Below are 16,605 nucleotides of genomic sequence, written 5' to 3' on the forward strand. Positions count from 1 at the left end.
GTCAAAATGGCATAATACTTAGGATATCAAAAGTATCTTCCTTTAAAACTTGCCTGCGGACAGTCTTTCCCATCTCAGTTAATGGTGACTCCAACTCACTCAAAACGTCCTGAAGTAGAATTATTTTTCTTTTTTTTCTCCTGCATCACACATTCAATACGTTGCAAAGTCATTTTAGTTCTAAATAATATCCAGAATTTAAGACCTTTTCCAATTACAGACACCATTCTCTCCTGCCTAGAAGCCAAAGCCTCCTAACTGACCTCCCTGATCCTACCCTTTCCAATGGTCTATATTCAAGAAAGCAGCCAGAATAAAATGCTTTTAGAATACTATGATCACATTACTTAAATCCCTCCAGCAGCTTCACGTTTCACTCTGGATAAAAACCAATGCCACTTAAATGGTTCCAAAAGCATACATATTCTAGACGTACATTACATCACTGTCCTTTCCTCCAACTTCCTACTCTTTCCTCTGTTCCAAGCTCCTGACAGTCAAGGGAAACCTGTTCCTCACATCCTTAGTACTTTCTACTTCTATTGCCTGGAATATGCTTTAGTCATTCATTTAGGCTATCTTAAAAAATCTATGTATAGAATGAAATGAGGATAAAAATATTGGGTAAGCAAAGGATGGCTTTTGGTGGATACCTTTTGTTTTTAACTGGACTTGAATGTTGGAAGATATGGGGCTGAGTCTGCTGGCAGCTATTGGGCCACTGCACAGACCTGAGAATAAACCACTTTGGATAAGAGTAGAGCCAAGAGTTAGAGAGAAACCAGATCTTAAGATTATAATTTGAGCTACTGTATTTACTGCATTAAAACATAGTGAATAAGCGTTTAATTAATTAAACCCTTAATTCAACAAGTAGTTTAGATGGGGTTTATATTTATTTTATAATTAAAAAAAAACAAAGTTAACAAAATAAATTCAAATAATAAAGTATTTTCATAAGTATTTCATTTATATGTTATCTTCTATGCTGATGTTAAAATTTAAGATGAACATCAAGTAGAAGTTAACATTAGATAAAACATGTATCATTTCTAGTTGACAACTATCCACAAAGAAAAGGCAGATTCAACTACATTCTTATAATTGGACAAAAATAATTTATTCATTTCCCAAGTTAATTCAAGATAAGGACTGCTGCCTTATAAAATTAAAGTGGAAAGTCTTAAAATTAATATAAGAACTGGGTGGAAGTATAAGAGCAGGGGTGAAAGAATGAGGAATTGAAACCTCTGGTGAATATGAACTTATGTTAGGATTCTCTACCTTTCAAACAACTAGAAACATGGGAAAAGTTACTATGGTTTCAAAATTTAATATTAAATCTTAAAATGAGGGAATTTGCTACATTTCAAGAACAAAATGTAAATAAAAGGGAAATATCAAGTAGGAATTCAAATCTCAGTTTTTCAGTGAACGTAAAAGATTACAATATGAACTTTGAAAAAAGGAGGGGGGGATTAATACCATCAAAGAAACAAGATAAAATCTATTATTTAGGAGAGGCTAGGAATTGGAAAAGAGATTATACAAAAAGCCAAGTGCCTTAGTAGATTGTCCTATACATAAAAATTATTTAAAAATCATGAAGATGAAATAAGAACACATTAATTAGATAAATCATGAAAGGACCTAGAATTTAAAGATGATTTCTGAAAGAAACAGAGGTTTAGCTTTCAGTAAAAAGAAACACTGAGCTGAGAAAAAAAGAAGTGAGATGCAAGATGCAAAGGTAAGCAAAGACACTGCCAAACAGAATGATAAAGATAAAAAAGTGTTGAGCGTTGACAATTACATACACTAATTTAAGTGCAGAAAATAATTAAAAGACAGGTAGAAGTAAAATAATAGCTTCTTTTCATTAGGGATGGCAGGAGGGCAGAAATCTGTGTAAAAATATAGAAGTAAAAAGTAATCCATTCAAACAGGAAGAAATTAAAAAATTGGGAAGAGACAACTACAACCACATTGACTCCCCCAAAATATAAAAATGATTGAAAGTAGAAGCTGAAAAACCCCACAAAATTAGAAGACTCAGAATAAGTTTGCAGTAATTAGTCTAATGATCAGTAACTATGATATATGTAAGGACTTGGTTTAGGTATTTTTAAATGCAGCTATAAGCATCTCCAAAAACATGATGATATAGTAAAACTGGATATGAATGTATAAAAATTAACAACCAAACTCCAAACTGACAAAAAGATGGTGTCAAAATATTAATATCAGAGAAAACATATTATAAAATAAAAATGTTTTATGAGATCTAAATAGTCACTATTTAATCATAAAAGTGACAAAAATCACTAAGAAAACAACACCATAAATGTTTATACATTTCACTTAGTCTGTAGACTGATGTATTAAGCAGAAAATGAAAGAGTAGAGACAGAGCGAAGGAATGGACATATGATTCAAATAACATAGTATAAGCTTAGTCTAGTACAACAGTCACTTAAAAGCATACTTTTTCTAGTAGACATAATACATTAAAAAAACTTAATCAATAACTATACTAAAGAAATATATGTGTAAAATATAAGAGGAAAATATAAAATGATAATATATGGTCACATTTCTCTAAACATATTAAAATATAATATTAGAGAGCAAAACCAAAAACATTAAAAGAAATCTAATTTTTTCAAGAATTAGAAAATATAGTGCCTGCTATTCCATAATCAGAGATAATCACATTGCATGTTTATAAAATATTTAAAACTAAACAGCATATAAAATACTGCATTCCCTAATTATGATTTGCAGTTAATATACTAAATGGATGGAAATTTATAGGTTCAATATAAAATTTGGAGCCAGATATTTTCTGAATTCCAAAAAAAGGTATTTCAGTTAAAAAAATAGACAAATGGCAAAACTGAACAAAAAGAACAAATAGGAGAAAAAAGAGAAGAACAAGATATAATGGCGATAATAAAGAAAAAATTGAAATAGTTTTTTGAAAAAAAATAATACCAAGAGAAAACCTCAGGAAAGAATATTCAACAGCAAATTGAAAACACACTTAAATAATGTGAGAAATTATAAAAGAAAACAAATGACCAATATGGAAGAGAATAAAGTAATACACTAAATTTATTCTAATATTCTAAAAGAAATACTAAATTCTCAATCTTGGAAAATATGAATTACCAAAATTATTTAATAGAGAATGGACTTGATGCTATGGGGAGGGGGAAGGGTAAACGGTGACAAAGCGATAAAGAGGCATGGACATATATACACTACCAAACGTAAGGTAGATAGCTAGTGGGAAGCAGCCGCATAGCACAGGGAGATCAGCTCGGTGCTTTGTGACCGCCTGGAGGGGTGGGATAGGGAGGGTGGGAGGGAGGGAGACGCAAGCGGGAAGAGATATGGGAACATATGTATATATATAACTGATTCATTTTGTTGTGAAGCTGAAACTAACATACCATTGTAAAGCAATTATACTCCAATAAAGATGTTTAAAATATATATATATATACCTGAAAAACTTAAGGAAAATGAAACCTAAGTCCATAATTTTCCCACAATTCAGGCACAGTAAGGGCACCACCCGAAGGGAATTTAAGCAGAAAATGAAAGAGTAGAGAGAGAGCGAAGGAACAGACATATGATTCAACAACTCTTTAAGCAGTATGTATTACCTATCTTATACTGTCTATCTTACCAAATGGAAAAGGAGGGCAATCTATAAGAGCATTCATACTAACAACATAGTATAAGAACTTAGAAATATAAACTTATCTCATTAAAACGTAAATGTCTTGGATAAAACTACTCCCTAACTAAATCCGTATGATTGAATTATATATGTGTGCATGTGTGCGTAATATAAATTCAACATGTGTGCATGTATACGTCTAGTGTGTGTGTGCATGTGCCATATATCTTCTCATCATTAGGATTATCCAAAAAAAGCAATGACGTTTTATCATCAGAACATCTGCTAACATAATGCACTGCATAAATTACAGGAGAAAATAATTATCTCAATAGATACAAATGTACACTTGACATTATTCTACTCTAATCTATAATAAAATAATTTTAGATCACTTTAAAAGATTTTTAAAGATTTTACTATGGGTAAGTAATAAATTCCACAAAATAAATCACTAGAAAAACATTAGAAGCATTTTCTTTATAAGTATGTATGAAAAAAGGGCTACTATAAAGTACTTTATTCAAAAGTATAATATAGACACCAGGTAGTACAAAAGAAGAGTAATAAAGCAGAAAAACTGAAAGAAATAAAGCAAAAACATTCTTGTTGGCAAATGTTAAAATGCATACAGATAATTCTTAGAGACTCTACAGAAAATATTTTAAGTAAGACAAGGATAGCTTCAAGATGGCTGAAGAGTAAGATGTGGAGATCAATCTTCCTCCCTACAAATACATAAGAAATGCATCTACATGTGGAACAACTCCTACAGAATACCTACTGAACGCTGGCAGAAGACCTCAGACCTCCCAAAAGGCAAGAAACTCCCCACGTACCAGGGTAGGGCAAAAGAAAAAAGAAAAAACAGAGACAAAAGAATAGGGACGGGACCTGCACCTCTGGGAGGGAGCTCTTAAGGAGGAAAAGTTTCCACACACTAGGAAGCCCTTTCACTAGCAGAGACGGGTGTGATGGGAGGGGGGAGCTTCGGATCCATGGAGGACAGCGCAGCAATAGGGGTGCAGAGGGCAAAGTGGAGAGATTCCCGCACAGAGGATTGGTGCCGACTGGCACTCACCAGCCCGAGAGGCTTGTCTGCTCACCCGCCGGGGCGGGCGGGGGTTGGGAGCTGAGGCTCGGGCTTCGGTTGGATCCCAGGGAGAGGACTGGGGTTGGCTGCGTGAACACAGCCTGAAGGGGCTTAGTGCGCCACAGCTAGCCAGGAGGAAGTCTGGGAAAAAGTCTGGACCTGCCTAAGAGGCAAGAGACTTTTTCTTACCTCTTTGTTTCCTGGTGCGCATGGAGAGGGGATTAAGAGCCCTGCTTAAAGGAGCTCCAGAGACCGGCGCGAGCCGCGGCTAAAAGCGCGGACCCCAGAGACGGGCATAAAACGCTAAGGCTGCTGCTGCCGCCACCAAGAAGCCTGTGTGCGAGCACAGGTCACTATCCACACCTCCCTTCCGGGGAGCCTGTGCAGCCCGCCACTGCCAGGGTCCCGGGATCCAGGGACAACTTCCCCAGGAGAACACATGGCGCACCTCAGGCTGGTGCAATGTCACGTTGGCCTCTGCCGCCTCAGGCTTACCCTGCATTCCATACCCCTCCCTCACCCCCAGCCTGAGTGAGACAGAGGACCCTAATCAGCTGCTACTTTAACCCCATCTTGTCTGAGCAAAGAACAGACGCCCTCAGGTGACCTACATGCAAAGGCGGGCCAAATTCAAAGCTGAAAGCCAGGAGCTGTGCAAACAAAGAAGAGAAAGGGAAGTCTCTCTCAGCAGCCTCAAGAGCAGTGGATTAAATCTCTACAATCAACTTGATGTACACTGCATCTCTGGAATATCTGAATAGACAATGAATCATCCCAACATTGAAGTGGTGGATTTTGGAGAAACGATATATATATATTTTTCTCTTTTTGTGAGTGTGTATGTGTACGAATATTTGTGTGACTTTGTCTGTAAAGCTCTGCTTTTACCATTTGTCCTGGGGTTCTGAGTGTCCGTTTTATTTATTTATTTATGTTTTAGTATAGTTTTTAGTGCTTGTTATCATTGGTGGATTTTTGCTTTGGTTGCTCTCTTCTTTCTTTTCATTACTTTTTAATTTTTTAATTTTACTTTACTTTTTTCTTTCTTTCATTTTTTCTCCCTTTTCTTCTGAGCCATATGGGTGACAGGGTCTTGGTGCTCTGGCCGGTGTCAGGACTGTGCCTCTGAGGTGGGAGAGCCGAGTTCAGGACATTAGTCCATCAGAGACCTCCCGGCTCCATGTAATATCAAACAGCGAAAGCTCTCCCAGATCTCCATCTCAATGCTAAGACCCAGCTCCAATCAATGACCAGCAAGCTACAGTGCTGGACACCCTATGCCAAACAACTAGCAAGACAGGAACACAATCACACCCATTAGCAGAGAGGCTGCCTAAAACCATAATAGGTCACAGACACCCCAAAACACACCACCGGACACAGTCCTGACACAAGAAAGGCAAAATCAAGCCTCATCCACCAGAACACAGGCACTAGTCCCCTCCACCAAAAAACCTACACAACCAAACTAAGCCACAGGGGGCAGACACCAAAAACAATGGGAACTACAAACCTGCAGCCTGTGAAAAGGAAACCCCCCAACAGAGTAAGTTAAGCAAAATGAGAAGACAGAGAAACACACAGCAGATGAGGGAGCAAGGTAAAAACCCACCAGACCAAACAAATGAAGACGAAATAGGCAGTCTACCTGAAAAAGAATTCAGAGTGCTGATAGTAAAGATGATCTAACATCTTGGAAACAGAATGGAGAAAATACAAGAAACGTTTAACAAGGACCTAGAAGAACTAAAGAGCAAACAAACAATGGTGAACAACACAATAAATGAAATTAAAAATTCTCTAGAAGGAACCAATTGCAGAATAACTGAGGCAGAAGAACAGATAAGTGACCTGGAAGATAAAAGAGTGGAAATAACTACTGCAGAGCAGAATAAAGAAAAAAGAATTCAGGACAGTCTCAGAGACCTCTGGGACAACATTAAACACACCAACATTCGAATTACAGGGTTCCCAGAAGAAGAAGAGAAAAAGAAAGGGACTGAGAAAATATTTGAAGAGATTATAGTTGAAAACTTCCCTAATATGGGAAAGGAAATAGTTAATCAAGTCTAGGAAGCGCAGAGAGTCTCATACAGGATAAAACCAAGGAGAAACATGCCAACACACATATTCACCAAACTATCAAAATTAAATACAAGGAAAAAAATATTAAAAGCAGCAAGGGAAAAACAACAAATCACATACAAGGTGGAAGGCCAACTGGCCCGAGGCAGGGGAACACAATCAGATTCACAGGTTGCATCAGAACGAAATTCTCCGGACCACCCAGTTCCAGAAACTGCCCTGGAGACATTCCAGACCACCCAGTTCCAGGAACTGACCTGGGGACTTTGAAATCAGCCCAACCTTCCCGCCTTTTGAGGGGCGGGACTAACGGTCCACCAGGATACCCGAAAAGACCACCAAATAAGGAATACCCTGCGCCCTCCCAGATTCACTACACCCCTTTCCCTTCTTCCCCTATAAAATCTTGCCCAACCCTCGCCTGGGCGTGACTTCTCTGGTCCCCTTTCTCTCGGACCAGGGAACCTCGTCCGGGAGCGCTCCCTAATAAAGCTCACTTGAAGCTTTCCTCTATTTCGTGGTGCCGTTTGTTAAGATCCGACCTTACATTTGGTGCCGAAACCTGGGAGGGGTACCAAACCCCGCGGGTTACCGCGCGGGCCGCTCCTCCCCTCCCCCAGGAGACAACCAGGGAACCTCTACTCATCCACCCGATCCGGCAGAAAACAGGGTAAGTCCCCCTCCCTTGTTCCCTCCTACCCTCAGAGTCCCTGCCCACCGGACTCCCTGTCCTTAATCGCGGCCGCCTCATGGATTCCACCGTCCTCTCTCCGGGCCTCGGGCAACTGTGGAGACGTCCCAATTGCCTGACCGCTCTCCGACCCGCCGGGCCTCGGGTAATTGTGGAGACGTCCCAATCGCCTGACCGCCCTCCGACCTGCCGTGAATTGGAGACTGATACCAGGGACGCCTCTCTCCCTCTCCATTCACTCAGGGACAGACTGGGGGTCATGGGAACCTCACAATCGAAACCAGATCCTAAGACGCCCCTGGGGTGTCTCCTAGCCAATTTTACAGCCCTCAGTTTCTCCCAAGATCTCCGTCGCCGACGACTTATTTTCTATTCCACTGTGGCCTGGCCACAATATCCTCTAGACAATCAATCCAAATGGCCTCCTGAAGGGACTTTCGATTTTAACATCCTCCGTTATCTAGATAATTACTGCCGCAGGACGGGCAAATGGTCCAAGGTCCCCTATGTTCAGGCCTTCTGGTATTTGCGCTCCCGTCCTTCCCTCTGCGTCGATCGTTCCACTTCCCAGATCCTTCTTGCCAAACAGACATCTCCTACATTCAAGCCCTTAATTTCCTTTGACGATGACCCCTCTCCACTAGCCGACCCTCCCGAATCTCTCGCCTCTCCCCCCTCCAGAGCTCCTCTCCAACCTCCACCCTACCCTGAGGCGGTCCCTCCTCCTCCCGAACCCGCTCCGGCCCCTCCAACCGTTCCCCCGCCTCCCTCGATGGTTTCTCCTCCCACGCCCCTTGCTTCGCCAATTAGTGCACATACACGCTCTCACGACTCCCACGATTCAAATCTCTGCCCTCTGAGGGAGGTAGCAGGAGCAGAAGGATTAGGTAGAGTTCATGTTCCCTTTTCTCTCCAAGATCTCTCTCAAATAGAAAAGCGATTAGGCTCCTTTTCTGCCAACTCTTCCTGCTACATCAAAGAATTTCGCTCTCTCTCTCAAGCTTACTATCTAACCTGGCACGATATCTTTGTGATCCTATCTTCTACTCTGACCCCTGATGAAAGGGAAAGAATTCAAACCGCTGCCCGAAACCATGCAGATCAGGTTCACCTTACCGACAACTCCATGCCTGTCGGAGCGACTGCCGTACCTGGCACCGATCCAGGCTGGACTTATCAGGATGGCCAAGATGGCCGCCGTAAACGCCACCTCATGATCCAATGCCTCCTGGCTGGCATGCAGGCCGCCACTCATAAGGTAGTCAATTTTGAAAAACTAAAAGAGATAACCCAAGAACCTAACGAAAATCCAGCTATCTTTCTCAATTGCCTTACAGAGGCCTTAACTCTCTACACCTGGCTGGATCCCGACACCCCGGCAGAGGCAGCGGTCCTAGCCACCCATTTTATCACCCAATCAGCCCCGGACATCCGAAAGAAATTAAAACGGGCAGAAGACGGCCCTCAGACCCCTATTCGAGATCTGGTAAAGATGGCCTTTAAAGTCGTGGCCGTGAGGATTTGGCAGAATCCAGCCGACAGGCTCGGATGCACTAGAAGGTAGCCCTCCAAACCCAAGCTCCTGCAGCCACCCTAAGGCCGGCCATCTCCCATGGATCACAGCATCCACGGGGTCCGCAAAAGACAACCCCGCTGGGGGTCTGCTTCAAATGCGGAAAAGAAGGCCACTGGGCTCGCCAATGTCCCAATCCCCGACCTCCTTCTAAGCCCTGTCCCAGCTGCGGGCTAACGGGCCACTGGAAGAGTGATTACCCTACGACTGGCCCTCCCTCAGCGTCTCCACGCGGGGGCAGGCCGACCCAATGGCATTACCACTCGAACTGCTGGGATTGGCTGACGACTGACAGCACTCGGACTCGAAGACCCCCATCACCCTCGCCGAGCCCAGGGTAACGCTACAGGTAGCGGGTAAGTCCATCTCATTTCTGGTGGACACGGGGGCTACCTATTCGGTCCTGCCTACTTATTCCGGGCCAGTTTCTCCTTCCCAGATCTCGGTCATGGGTATTGATGGCAAACCATCCTTCCCACTCCAGACTGGTCCACTCCCATGTCATATCGAAGGACTCCCTTTTACTCATTCCTTCTTAGTCATACCATCCTGCCCAGTTCCCTTGCTAGGCTGAGATGTCCTTTTCCACTTAGGGGCCTCCCTCCAGCTGGTTAGACTTGACCCTAAGGTCCCCTCCTCCCAACTCTTGCTTCCTCTTCTCAGCCTGTCTCTAGAACCCTCCCCCTCCTATCCCCCTCTTCCAATCACACTGAACCCAATCAATCCCCAAGTCTGGGATACTTCTAAGCCCATAATAGCAACACACCATTCCCCCGTTCTCATCCGCCTAAAGGACCCCTCCAAATTTCCATCAAGGCCCCAATTTCCCATCTCTGAGACTCACCTTAGGGGCCTACAACCTATTATCACCAGACTCCTAAACCAGGGACTCCTTATCCCCACTGACTCTCCCTGCAACACCCCCATCCTGCCTGTCCGCAAGGCCTCTGGGGATTATCGCCTGGTCCAGGACCTCCGAATAATCAATGAGGCCATAATTCCTCTCCACCCAGTAGTACCAAACCCATACACCTTGCTCTCCCATATCCCCCCATCCACAACCCACTTTACGGTTCTGGATCTCAAAGATGCCTTTTTCACTATCCCCCTACAGCCCGACTCCTATTTCCTCTTCGCCTTTACCTGGACGGATCCAGATACTCATACTTCCAGTCAGCTCACCTGGACAGTTCTTCCCCAGGGCTTCCGCGACAGTCCTCACCTCTTCGGTCAGGCGCTGGCACGGGACCTCACTTCCTGCTCCCTTACCCCCAGCACACTCCTTCAATATGTAGATGACCTCCTCCTTTGTAGCCCGTCTCTCAGTCTCTCAAGACAACATACTGCAGATCTCCTCAATTACCTTGGCTCTCGAGGTTATCGGGTCTCCCCAGCCAAGGCTCAGTTATCTGTATCTTCTGTAACGTACCTGGGGCTCCACCTTACCCCTAACACAGAAGGTCTAACAGCCGACCGCACCCGGATTATCCGTGAACTCCAGCCTCCGGAAACAGTGGAACAAATTCTCTCCTTTTTGGGCCTTATAGGATTTTTCCGACACTGGATCCCTAACTTTGCTCTCCTCACTAAACCCTTATATCTAGCCGCTAAAGAAACCCCTCAAGGACCCCTCACCTCTCCTTCTGCCGTTCAGCAGGCCTTTCTCACCCTGCGTAACGCTCTGATATCTTCTCCTCCCCTTTCTCTGCCAACCCAAACCGACCTTTTCACATTTTTGTGGATGAACGGGCCGGAATAGCCACTGGACTTCTTGCCCAGCCTGTAGGGCCTTCCTACCGCCCTGTGGCTTACCTCTCCAAACAGCTAGACCCAACCATTCAGGGATGGCAACCATGCCTTCGGGCCCTAGCAGCGGCAGCCGAACTGACCAAACAAACACTCAAACTGACTCTGGCCCACCCACTAATCGTGTTTTCCTCCCACCCGCTGGTCGACCTCCTAGGCCACAAGTCTCTCTCCCTCCTGGGCCCCTCCCGCATCCAGGAGTTCCACCTACTATTCACTGAAAACCCAGCTATTTGTCTTGATCTCCCCCCACCCCCTCCGCCCGGCCTAAACCTGGTCTCCCTCTTGCCTATCTCCAATACCGGGACCTCCCCTTCCCACTCCTGCCCCCAAGTCATAAAGGCCCTCAAACCACCAAGAGAGGGACTCTTTGAAACCCCTCTTTCAAATCCGGACCGCACTCTCTTTGTGGACGGTAGTTCGATACTCAGTCCTGACTCGGTCCTGACGGATGCCGACGGGCGGCCTACGCTGTGTTAACTATCTCAACTATTATCAAGGCTAACAGCCTCCCAGAAGGAACAACCTCTCAAAGGGCTTAACTGATAGCACTCACTCGGGCCCTCGACCTCTCTAAGGGCCATCTTTCTCCCTATGGTCGCAGGCATTTCCCTCGCCTCCTCTCTCACTGCTGCGGGCGTTGGGGGAGGAGCTCTAACACACAGTGTCTCAACATCTTGTGACATAGAACAGAAACTCCAACTAGCCATCGAGGCTTCTGCCACCTCCATCATCTCCCTCCAGCACCAGATCACCTCAGTAGCCTGAGTTGCCCTCCAAAATCGAGGAGCCCTGGATCTCCTGACGGCCGACAAAGGAGGTACCTGCCTCTTCCTACAGGAGGAATGCTGCTATTACATCAATGAAACAGGACTCGTCGAAGACAACATAAAAGCCCTCCATCGCTTAAGAGGAGAACTCCAACGCAAACACCAACAGTCCGCCTCCCCAATTCCCGATTGGTGGCGATCCACCCTCTATACCTGGCTAACACCAATCTTAGGCCCCTTAATTCTCATCTGTATCTTGCTCATGTTTGCTCCCTGTTTTCTTAGGTTCCTTCACAGGCACATAGAGGAAGTCTCTCGGGTGGCCACAAACCAAATGCTCCTCGGTTCTTACACCTTGCTTCCTACAGAACCCCCCACTGGTCTCCCCTAAGCCTCGGACCTCTGGTCGCCCGACTCCCCTTTCGACGCCCCCATTCAGCATGAAGTAGCCAGAGATCAGAACGCCGCCTCATTACACCAAAGATGTCGGGATGTAAGGCCAACTGGCCCGAGGCAGGGGAACACAATCAGATTCACAGGTTGCATCAGAACGAAATTCTCCGGACCACCCAGTTCCAGAAACTGCCCTGGAGACATTCCGGACCACCCAGTTCCAGGAACTGACCTGGGGACTTTGAAACCAGCCCAGCCTTCCCACCTTTTGAGGGGCGGGACTAACGGTCCACCAGGATACCCGAAAAGACCACCAAATAAGGAATACCCTGCGCCCTCCCAGATTCACCACACCCCTTTCCCTTCTTCCCCTATAAAATCTTGCCCAACACTCGCCTGGGCGCGACTTCTCTGGTCCTCTTTCTCTGGGACCAGTGAACCTCGTCCGGGAGCGCTCCCTAATAAAGCTCACTTGAAGCTTTCCTCTATTTCGTGGTGCCGTTTGTTAAGATCCGACCTTACACAAGGGAATCCCCATTAGGTTAAAAGCTGATCTTTCAGCAGAAACTCTGTAAGCCGGAAGGGAGTGGCAGGACATATTTAAAGTGATGAAAGAGAAAAATCTACAGCCAATATTTCTCTACCCAGCAAGGATCTCATTCAGATTTGACAGAGAAATTAAAACCTTTACAGACAAGCAAAAGCTAAGAGAATTCAGCACCACCAAACCAGCTTTACAACAAATGTTAAGGAACTTCTCTAGGCAGGAAACATAGGAGAAGGAAAAGACCTACAGTAACAAACCCGAAACAATTAAGAAAAGGGTAACAGGAACATACATATTGATAATTACCTTAAATGTAAAGGATTAAATGCTCCAACCAAAAGACACAGACAGGCTGAATGGATACAAAAACAAGACATGTATATATGCTGTCTACAAGAGACCCACTTCAGACCTAAGGACACATACAGACTGAAAATGAGGGGATGGAAAAAGCTATTCCATGCAAATGCAAATCAAAAGAAAGCTGGAGTAGCAATTCTCATACCAGACAAAATAGACTTTAAAATAAACACTATTACAAGAGACAAAGAAATACACTACATAATGATCAAGGTATCAATCCAAGAAGAAAACATAACAATTGTAAATGTTTATGCACCCAACACAGGAGCACCTCATTACATAAGGCAAATGCTAACAGCCATAAAAGGGGAAATCAACAGTAACACAATCATAGTAGGGGACTTTAACACCCCACTTTCACCAATGGACAGATCATCCAAAATGAAAATAAATAAGGAAACACAAGCTTTAAATGTTACATTAAACAAGATGGATTTATTGATATTTATAGGACATTCCACCCAAAGACAACAGAATACACTTTCTTCTCAGGTGCTCATGGAACATTCTTCAGGATAGATCATATCTTGGGTCACAAATGAAACCTGGGTAAATTTAAGAAAATTGAAATTGTATCAAGTATCTTTTCCAACCCCAACACTATGAGACTACATATCAATTACAGGAAAAAAATCTGTAAATAGTACAAGCACACAGAGGCTTAAAAATACACTACTCAGTAACCAAGAGATCACTGAGGAAATCAAAGAGGAAATCAAAAAAATACCTAGAAACAAATAACAACGAAAACACGATGACCCGAAACCTATGGTATGCACCAAAAGCAGTTCTAAGAGGGAAGTTTAGAGCAATACAATCCTACCTCAAGAAACAAGAAACATCTCAAATAAAAAACCTAACCTTACACCTAAAGCAACTAGAGAAAGAAGAACAAAAAAACCCCAAAGATAGCAGAAGTAAAGAAATCATAAAAATCAGATCAGTAATAAATGAAAAAGAAATGAAGGAAACAAGAGCAAAGATCAATAAAACTAAAAGCTGGTTCTTTGAGAAGATAAACAAAATTGATAAACCATTAGCCAGACTCATCAAGAAAAAAAGGGAGATGACTCAAATCAATAGAATTAGAAATGAAAAAGGAGAAGTAACAAATAACACTGCAGAAATACAAGGGATCATGAGAGATTACTACAAGCAACTATATGCCAATAAAATGGACAACCTGAAAGAAATGGACAAACGAGAAACACAGATCAATGGAACAGGATAGAAAGCCCAGAGATAAACCCACGCACATATGGTCACCTTATATTTGATACAGGAAGCAAGAATATACAATGGATAAAAGACAGACTCTTCAATAAGTGGTGCTGGGAAAACTGGACAGCTACATGTAAAACAATGAAATTAGAACACTTCCTAACACTATACACAAAAAGAAACTCAAAATGGATTAAAGATCTAAAGGTAAGGCCAGACACTATAAAACTCTTAGAGGAAAACATAGGCAGAACACTCTATGACATAAATCACAGCAAGATCCTTTTTGACCCACCTCCTACAGAAATGGAAATAGAAACAAAAATAAACAAATGGGACCTAATGAAACTTAAAAGGTTTTGCACAACAAAGGAAACCATAAACAAGATGAAAAGACAACCCTCAGAATGGGAGAAAAAACTTGCAAATGAAGCAATGACAAAGGATTAATCTCCAAAATTTAAAAGCAGCTCATGCAGCTCAATATCAAAAAAGGAAACAACCCAATAGAAAAACAGGCAGAAGACCTAAATAGACATTTCTCCAAAGAAGATATAGATTTCCAACAAACACGTGAAAGAATGCTCAACATCACTAATCATTAGAGAAATGCAAATCAAAACCACAATGAGGGATCACCTCACACTGTTTAGAATGGCTATCATCAAAAATTCTAGAAACAATAAATGCTGGAGAGGGTGTGGAGAAAAGGGAACCCTCTTGCACTGTTGGTTGGAATGGAAATTGATACAGCCATTACGGAGAACAGTATGGAGGTTCCTTAAAAAACTAACAAAAGAATTACCATACAAACAAGCAATTCCACTACTGGGCATATACTTTGAGAAAACCATAATTCAAAAAGAGTCATGTACCACAATGTTCATTGCAGCTCTATTTACAATAGCCAGGACGTGGAAACAACCTAAGTGTCCATCGACAGACGAATGAAGATGTGGCACATGTATACGGTGGAATATTACTCAGCCATAAAAGGAAACAAAATCGACTTATTTGTAGTGAGGTGGATGGACCTAGAGTCTGTCATACAGAGTGAAGTCAGAAAGAGAAAAACAGATATCGTATGCTAACATATATATATGGAATCTAAAAAAAAAAAAAAAAATGTGTTTGAAGAACCTAGGGGCAGGAGAGGAATAAAGACGCGCAGACGTAGAGAATGGACTTGAGGAAACTGGGAAGGGGAAGGGTAAGCTGGGACGAAGTGACAGAGTGGCATGGACATATATACAATACCAAATGTAAAATAGATAGCTAGTGGGAAGCAGCCGCATAGCACAGGGAGATCAGCTTGGTGCTTTGTGACCACCTAGAGGGGTGGGATAGGGAGGGTGGGAGGGAGATGCAAGAGGGAGGAGATATGGGGATATATGTATATGTACAGATGATTCAGTTTGTTATAAAGCAGAAACTGACACAGCATTGTAAAGCAATTATACTCCAATGAAGATGTTAAGAAAGAACTAAAGAAAGTAAGATGAATATTATGAGACCAATTATGTAAAAGTTTAAAACAAACCATGTTGCATTTATTTTGTGGATGCACTTTGTGCTGTATTTTCCATTGTCAACCTGGCACCACCATCATGTTATTGAAACCTGGGGACTACATTTCCTAGAATAACCCTCTTAATGTGTCCTCTTAAAGTCTACCAAAGAAAGGAGCTCACTGATTTTGAAGCTGGAAGTAAAGTGGTAACCAGTAGTTTCAGATTGTCCATACATGGTTCCCAGTGACCACTGGAGGGCAAGCAACATCTCAGGCTGCCCTAGGTCTTTCCCTTGACTGGCAACTTCTCCACCACCACTCTCACTCCAGTGCTTCAGGCTAACTTAATAATAATTTATTTTAAAAAGACTTTATTTTTAGAGAAGTTTAAGGTTCACAGCAAAATCAAGGGTAAGGTACAGAGAATGGTTATTTCACTGATTCCCTGGCTTTAGGTCTTTACACACAGCTGTCCTGTTTCCTGTGTTAAAGCCCACTCACATACCACCTGCTGGTGGTTCTGATATTCTGACTGACATACATAGTGGAACTGAAATAAATGGTCTGGAAAGATAAATAGCAACATCTAAATACCAGTTACTCTAAGGCAGAGGGAAGGAGAACAGGACCAGCATGGGATGCAAAGGTGACTTCCAACTGTGTTAGTTTTATTTTATTTACTAGAAAATACGCTCGGAAGAAAGTATGGCAAATGAACTAACACTTGTTAAAATTATATTAGGTAGATCAGTGTGTGTTAAAATATTTTAGGTATTATTCCAGATTTTAAAAATATTTCCTTAAAATAGAGGTTATAAACTGATCTTTCATCTGAGCCCCTTTCCAATATTTCCTTTTAAGTCAT

The sequence above is a fragment of the Delphinus delphis genome, chromosome 4 (genome assembly GCF_949987515.2).
Source record: "Delphinus delphis chromosome 4, mDelDel1.2, whole genome shotgun sequence".
NCBI classification, from domain to species: Eukaryota; Metazoa; Chordata; class Mammalia; order Artiodactyla; family Delphinidae; genus Delphinus; species Delphinus delphis.